The sequence below is a fragment of the Lactuca virosa genome, chromosome 1, assembly GCF_052849685.1.
Source record: "Lactuca virosa cultivar CGN04683 chromosome 1, Lactuca_virosa_CGN04683_v6, whole genome shotgun sequence".
Lineage (NCBI taxonomy): Eukaryota > Viridiplantae > Streptophyta > Magnoliopsida > Asterales > Asteraceae > Lactuca > Lactuca virosa.
In genome coordinates, this window is record NC_136426.1 from 56,586,646 (window position 1) to 56,594,663 (window position 8,018).

At 30.2% G+C, this 8,018-nt stretch overlaps 1 long non-coding RNA gene across 2 annotated transcripts; it reads right to left on the reverse strand.

Annotated features, from left to right (window-relative positions):
* Nucleotides 1-1,290: 1,290 nt before the first annotated feature.
* On the reverse strand, nt 1,291-3,250 carry LOC145104837 (uncharacterized). 2 transcript variants are annotated; one of them, XR_013707181.1, is made up of 3 exons: nt 1,928-3,250; nt 1,644-1,766; nt 1,291-1,533 (listed from the first exon to the last, which is right to left on the reverse strand). It is a non-coding gene; the product is annotated as an uncharacterized LOC145104837 (long non-coding RNA). The 2 variants fall into 2 exon arrangements; XR_013707179.1 differs by having other exon boundaries at nt 1,644-1,864.
* Nucleotides 3,251-8,018: the final 4,768 nt, after the last annotated feature.

The window sequence follows — 8,018 nt, forward strand, 5'->3', positions numbered from 1 at the left end:
ATCGGGCAGCAATTCGTTTCCTAAAACGATCGTTTCTAATAAAACCGGGAGTTTTATTGAGAAACCGGGCTCTGCGAAAGGTCGGGCTTCAAAACCAAAAAGATAAATTTTCCGGACTTCTCGGGCACTTCGTGGCGTATTCCGGAGTTATAATTGATACCGGGGCTTCGAGGGAAGTTGAAATGAAAGAAATATTGAAAAAAGGGCTAAAAATGACAAATTTTCAAAGTATACCCGGAAGGTCTCACACCCTCCTATTTATAGGGGCGAGCCTCCTGATCCAACGGCTGAGAAGCCTCCAGGTGTCGCAGATCCGAAGCTCGCAGGGGATGGATCGCACGAGGGCTGCATGTGCGAAGGGGCTGCTGGCTTCTTGTGATTGGACCGAAGCCTAGGTCTGAAGTAGGGCATCCGTGGCAGCCTTGCGAGGGTTCGGCCATGTGCTAAGAGGATACGTGTCGCATCTCTACTAGACCACTTCGGATAAGCTCCCCGGTTCGGATGACTCAGCAACCTTCTTGGACACGCGTCGGATTGCGAAGCGAGGACACGTGGCCGAAGTCCACGTGTGCGAAAATTCCCGGTTTTGGCATTATTCCTCGATTTTCGCACCAAAACTTCTAAAATCAAAACAAATAATGTGGATCTATTTTTCCAAAAACAAGCTGATGGCTAAATGCAAGAACATAGGTGCTAAATAAGTAAGAAATGATAAGTAAAGGTTCAAAGTGAGATTTATAGAAATGGCTAAATGTGAAAATAGATATGCACCTTCTAAAAAATATATTATAATATTGTCTCAATCAACTTTAATTTTACAAACCCAAATTTCGAATAAAAACAAAGAACGGTTTACAAAATAGAATATTTTAAATTATAACTTAATTTTCTAAGATAAATCCAATCACAATGAGATAAACTTACAGCAAGTCCCTAAGTACTTCAGATTAGTATTTCCATCATTCTCATTTGAATCAGACGTAATACTTTTTCTCGAAGTAACTAATGTATTTTTTTAATGTGTAAACCAAATGAGTAAATTTCTTTACAGACCCTTGTTTATCCGTAGCGTAACTTGTATGCTATTATTAGTCATTTTATTGATATTATCTTTGGATAAATACAAACAAATTTAAAAAATTCATAGCATCAAAACAAAAGTTACTGTGCAAGATTAACCATTTAGATTTTTAATAACTTTGCAGGTCAACTCCATAGGTCAAGCATATCATGTCAGAATTATGGGTTAATTCACTAATTGGTAGTAATGACAATAAGCTGGATCAAAACAATCATGTTATATTCCTTAAGATCAATAAAATTTACAAATTTTATCATAAAGTGAGAACCTTTCATCAAGAAAGTAACATACTGAAAAAATAATTAAACCTTATTCTCTTTAAACTCTAGCATCCCTTGCACCAATGTTATTATGTAGATGTATATAGCTAAAAAAATAATGATTTTTTTATTATATTGCTTAATTTAAAACAAACCTTCTTCTAAGCAGATTGAGTTCCCTTTTTGTTCCGGCTGTAAAACACATAAATAATCAGGCAATTATAAATATATATTTTATTTTCTTATTTTAAAGATTTAAATCTATGAAACATAAAAATAGAAATAGTGTATATAAATTGTACCTTGAAAGCTTGATTATCTCAAGCCTTGATTGAATCAATATCATTCAAACACCAACAAAGTTCAACATGACTACTGTTGATGTCTGCTTCAGCAAATCCTTGGACTCCAATTCTTGAATCAGACTATGATTTCCCAAAAAGTAATCAGATTAGAGAAATATCACAAATGGGTTATAAGTTATCACATAGAAGTCTGGACAACAACTCCAATCCAAGAAATCCTGAAATTAAGAATATGATTTACCACAAGTAAATAAATAATATTAATTATTAGGAATACTTACTTGACCATGATTCTGTGGTTCATATCTTTCCAGACAACATCAGTCTAAACAACATCCACACTTTTGTTTCCTTTTAGAATAAGATTTGTACACATCTACAATGTTCTAAAAATGGTAATGTGAAAACAGAAGAATAATAAGAATCAACTACAACTAAAGCTTGGATTTGCATTTTTAAGAGTGAAGAACAGTTCCTTACAGCTCCAGTTTAGTCTTGGGACATCACCAATACTGAACATCACAACATCACTGAAGCATCAGGGGCAAAATAGTAAAAAACATGGAATCAAATTTAGAGTTGATTCATTTAATTTCCACCGGTTATGGGTATACATATCACCACAACACAATACAAAGTTGGAAATTTGAAATTTCCAACTTCCACCATCACATAAATTACCATCAACATCAAAACAGAGAAAAAATAATTAAAATTAATTGAAAACTCAAACCAAGAAAAATTGATTGATGAAAAAATAGGGCCCTCGAGTATTGTCAGGAATCAGCGACCATGAAAGATGAAAAATGACAGCATTCGAGTTTATTAGCCTTGGTCACTTATTCCCCTGATTTCCACACACACACAGGGATAACTCTTACCATTCCTCTCAATAATTTCTCAGTAGAGAAAACTCCAAAAAGAGAAACAAAAGAAAAGAAGAAGATATTGCAAGATTAAAAACCAAAAATACATAACATCAAACGATTTTAACATACTTTCAAATGGGAAATAAAGATAAACAAAAGAAAAGAAGAGGAATTTTCCAATTTTATAAATAAGGAGATGATGGTGAGCTGAGTTTTGGAGGTGAAGCTAACCTGATATCAAATTCGTTCTCTCTTCGGCTCTTCTAAATATCATTGATTCATGATTTATGTTTCTTTTGGCTTCGACTCTTCAAATATCATCCATTCAGGATTCCTATTAAATTGGAATCAAAACTTGATAATATTTAAAATTAAAAACCCACAAGTGATTTGAATAGACAATAGATTCGGACAATCAAAACCCTAAAAATAATAAAGCCATTCGAAACAAACAAAATGCTTGAATTAAAGAAAACGTATCCATAGGTAGATGATGGTGATAATAACACACACAAACACTTTGGTGAAGGAGATAGATGAACTGAGTATTTACAATGTGGGATTGAAGGATAAAGCAACAAACTGAAAATGAGCAAAAAAAATATTTTAATGATAGCAGCAGCAGAAGGAGAATCGTAAACAAATGCAAGAGCTAATTCATGAAACAAATTAACACCAAATCTTGCTAATTATCACGAGAATCCCGATAATTTTGGAGTTGATTTCTCTACTATAGTTAGGAAAGTAGCCGAATTGAGGAGTATAGAAGAAATGAGCAAGGCGTAAGGCGTATACAATAGGTGAAGGGCATTTGTGGAAACTCACATCTAAAGAATGAGCGGGAAAATTAGATTGGGAGGGGCTTAGAGAATGTCATTTGTGGAAACTCACATCTAAAGAATGAGCGGGAAAATTAGATTGGGTGGGTTTAGAGAATGTCACCTGGCATAAATCTTCTTATTTATTTATTTATTAGGATTAGGATTAGGATTAGGATAGGGGATATATATATATATATATATATATATATATATATATATATATATATATATATCTTCTCTCTACCTAATAAAAACCTCTCTAGGTTTGCCACATGTCCCTCTTATAACCCATAACAATCCATGTGTCATTACCTCCTATATTCACAGAAAAAACTTCCCGCCCAAAACATTATTATCGGACTCTAATCTAACTCTAACTCTAATTTAATCTAAATCTAAATGTAACACTAAATTAACGGAGTGTAATCTAATCAAAATCAAAATCAAATTCAAATTCAATTCAAATAAAATCACTATACTATAAAACGAAAATTTTATTTGTTATCAATCTTTGACCGCCCAATCCACACATTCTGCTACTAATCAGCAAATATGTTTCCTTATTAAACCTGCATTAAAATCCATCATATCACATAAAATCAGCAATGAGTTTTTAATAAGTTTATATTTTTCCAAATATATCTGCATCATAATAGGAATTAAATCAAATCAAATCAAATAAAATATTAACTTCGAATTTGAATGTTTTCTTTCACTTATAAATACGAAACCTTTGAATTCGTTTCCAACATTTTCCTATTCGCATTTTGCTGATTAGCTGAATCATAAAACACTACGATTCTGGTAAGGCATCCCCAAACAACAATGTCATTATTCTTCTCCTTCTGTTTTTTCCTTTCTGCATAAACCATGCAATTCTGTTATTGTTATTGTTATTTTGATTATATATCTATATTCTTCTTCTTCTGTTACTTTGTGTAATATCTTATAGACAAAATCATCATTTTTCTCATATTTAGACACATAATGCATAACTTCATCATATTAATCACCATAAAAAATGGTGACTATAGAAATTAAAAAGGTTTACTATATAAATTAAAAAGGTTTACACATAATGAAATTATATGTTTTAATTTTTGTTAAATACGAATAAGCTTTCTATGCTTTTGTTTCTGTGCAAAACCTAGAAGTGCACCAGAACCTTTTTTTTTTTGGATTTGTTTAGTACATTGCTATAGATTGTAAAAAAGTATGGATATTTCTAATGTTAGACAGCTTTACCCTTTGTATCAATAAGAAAGCTACTTCGAAGTTGTTATGGATATAAATTGAAGAAGTATTTCGAATCTTTTAATAAGAAAAATGTTTACAACATTATTTACCATTATTTTTATATGTTGGACAAATTTACCCTTTATGCCTTATTTGAAAATTATATCTTTTATTTTTTGTTAACTAAGAATAACCTTTATATACTATTGTTTATGTGCAGATAATACGTATAAGTGCACAGAAACCTTTTCTTTTCAGAATTGGTTTACTTTTAAAACTACTTTGGATTGATAAAAAACAATCAAAACAAAAAATAGCCCAAACTGTTACATATATTTTTCATCAAATTTATATAAATTTGTATTTTTTTCAGTTAAATGGGTGATCGCAGTGTCACTTTGATTGATGATGTGGATGCGCTGAGGGACGATTTGACACTAAAAGTTTGTGTCATAAACTTGTGGAACCATATGTCATTCTACAACAAGGATGACATTTGGGCCATTGAATTAATCTTACTTGATGAAAAGGTATCTACACTCTACATATTAATGATTTCTTACACTTAAACACTTAATTACAATTACTTCTTTGTTTATGGTATATAAATTTTTTATAGGGGAGCAAAATCCAAGCTACTGTCTACAAAAAATGTTTGTATCGTTTCAAAAATCTGTTAAAGGATGGGTCATCTTTTTACATCACAAGACCAAGTGTTGCATCACAAAAGCCCGGTAGTTTCAAACTAACTCCTCAAGATCAAAAACTAACATTTGTCCAAGATACTGTTGTTACAGAATGTGCAGAATTTTCTGGATCTAAATTTGGATTTTCATTTGTTGAGTATCAATCTATACTCTCATTTCTACATCCTCAAGATATATCTATTGGTTAGTTAGTATTTATAATTCCCGTTATAAACTAAAAGTTTAATTGGTCTTAATTGTGCTTATCTAATTTATATAATCTCTTCAAATTTTAAACAACTCTTCATTCAATTGTTTTTTTATTTTACAGATGTTATTGGATTGGTAGTTACTGTTAGTGAGATGATGAGAGATAATTCAGATAAGTCTAAACAGAGGCTAACCATTCACATCCAAGATGCAAAGTATGTTTTTTATATCTTTATATTTGTAGTCTATATTATGTTAAAAAAATGACTTTTAATAAACAATTGTTGACTTTTCAGTGCTTTGCAACTCCGTGTAATTTTGTGGGGGTGATTATGCGTACAAGATGCATAATTACATAGATAACAATCCACCAAATCAACATGTTGTTGTTATACTTCAGTTTGCACAGATTACTATTTGGAGAGGTATATTTTTATTTTATCAACACACTTAATCATATTGAATTGTTATACTAATTATTATTATTTTTATTAAAGATCGTCCAAGTGTTAACACCTACTTTACATCTTCAAAGTTGTTCATTAACTCAGAAATTGATGAAATTACTCTCTTCAAAAAAAGGTAACGCATTTCATATAGGTTTTAATTATACAACATTTCATTTCAATAATACTAATAATTTATACTTTATATAATTTACAGTTTAGATGTGGATGATCGTCCTGATTCGTCTTCAAATACAATTTCAGTTATTGAATCTAAACAACTTTCTGAATTTGATGATTTCATAGTTAGAACTAAGCTGAAGACTATTGCTGAGATTTTTGAACCCCTTGAGGTATTTATTCTAATTTTGTAAACTTTTATTTTATTTTATAAAATTATAAAATTATATATATTATAAATTATAAAATTATAAATATAAATACTTTTCTATATACAAATATAATATAACAACTATATCTCTATATGTATCAAAATGAATCTTTAACATGCAAATATTAAATTTGAAATGTACCTGAATAATGCCGCAATGACCTTCGAATAATGAATATGATGTTTCCTCACAAAGGTGAAATCATCATCAATTTAATGTTTGAAAGATACTTTTACCTGATAAGAAAATATAAACAAAATTACTTAAATAAAACTTATAAAATAATAAAATACTATAAATAACAACTTTTTCATGCAGAAAACATATTTCATTATAGTTGGCACTATAAAGGGGATATTGCAAAATGAGAGATGGTTCTATCCCGCATGTACAAACTGCAGTTACTGTGCTCAGGTTAATGATGCAAAAGATGATACTAATGTTCATCAATCAAATGCAAAATCAATTTCTTATGAATGTCATAACAGAAATTGCACAAAAACAACAACTTCTGTTGTACCGAGGTTATTCTTTCTACTATAATCATACAAAAATGTTTTTTACTCCATGTATTTTAATAATATATTTTGTAAACCTATTATAGATTTATGATACCGATACGTGTGAAAGATAATACCGGGACTATCACCTTAACAATGTTTGAAAAAGAAGGAAGATATCTTTTGAAGAGTTCAGCAAATGAGTTGGTTAAAAGAATGACACAGGTCATTTGAATATTTTTAAATGATTATTAGGTTTTGTGTATATGTGAACTTGCACCAAGTTGTATTTATATTATTTTTCGTTGCAGAGTGGAGACGGTACTGAATTTTTTCCGGGGGAGGTTAATGCATTGAAAGGTTTGAAATTGGCATTCAAGATTTCTGTTACAGATTTCAATGTGTCAAAAAAACCAATCAATATGGAATTACCAGAGTCGGTGATAATGTTGATATAATTGAACAACTCGAAAACAAGTTTACTGATTGACAGGTAATTAATTTGTTGATTATTGTTTTTTTTGTTGCTAACTATATGTTCTTATGGGTTTTTTAAAACAATTTTATTGTTATTTTATGTCTTTTGCAGACTGGTATAACACACTCTCTGGATATTGGTTTGGGCAAATTCGAATCTCAAGATAACAGAACTCTAAAGGTTTTATGCATGTTACATTAGATAAATATATTATAAAATAATACTTCGATTTAAATAACAATGTTGTATAATTGTTTATTTATGATGCAATTTCTGGTACCGACGACAACATAACTCCTTCCACTGTTGACAAAAACTCAGCAACAAGCCCAATGAAGTTAAACAACACAACACCCGTTTTAAAACGAAATCTAGAAGAAGTCTTTAATAAAGAATTGAATGAAAACTTATCGTCCTCAAAAACTCTAAAAGTATCTCCAGATGGTCCAAGAAAACAGTTATTGAAGGTGAAGTTGGAAAAAAGTGGCTGACTCGGCTTTTTGTGGTTAATTTGGAAATGAATTCTTTTTTGGAATTTCATGAACAATTTTCAGTTTTTATTTTGCATGGTGGTTTTAAACTATATTGGTTTCATGTTTTAACAATTCTGTTTTTTAAGGTTAAAACTTTGGATTCTATCATTTTATTTTATTTTATTTGTATAGCATGTTATGATTAAATTTTTCCATATTTTTTGTTATACCATCATGGTTTTCCATCTTTATTCGGTTGTT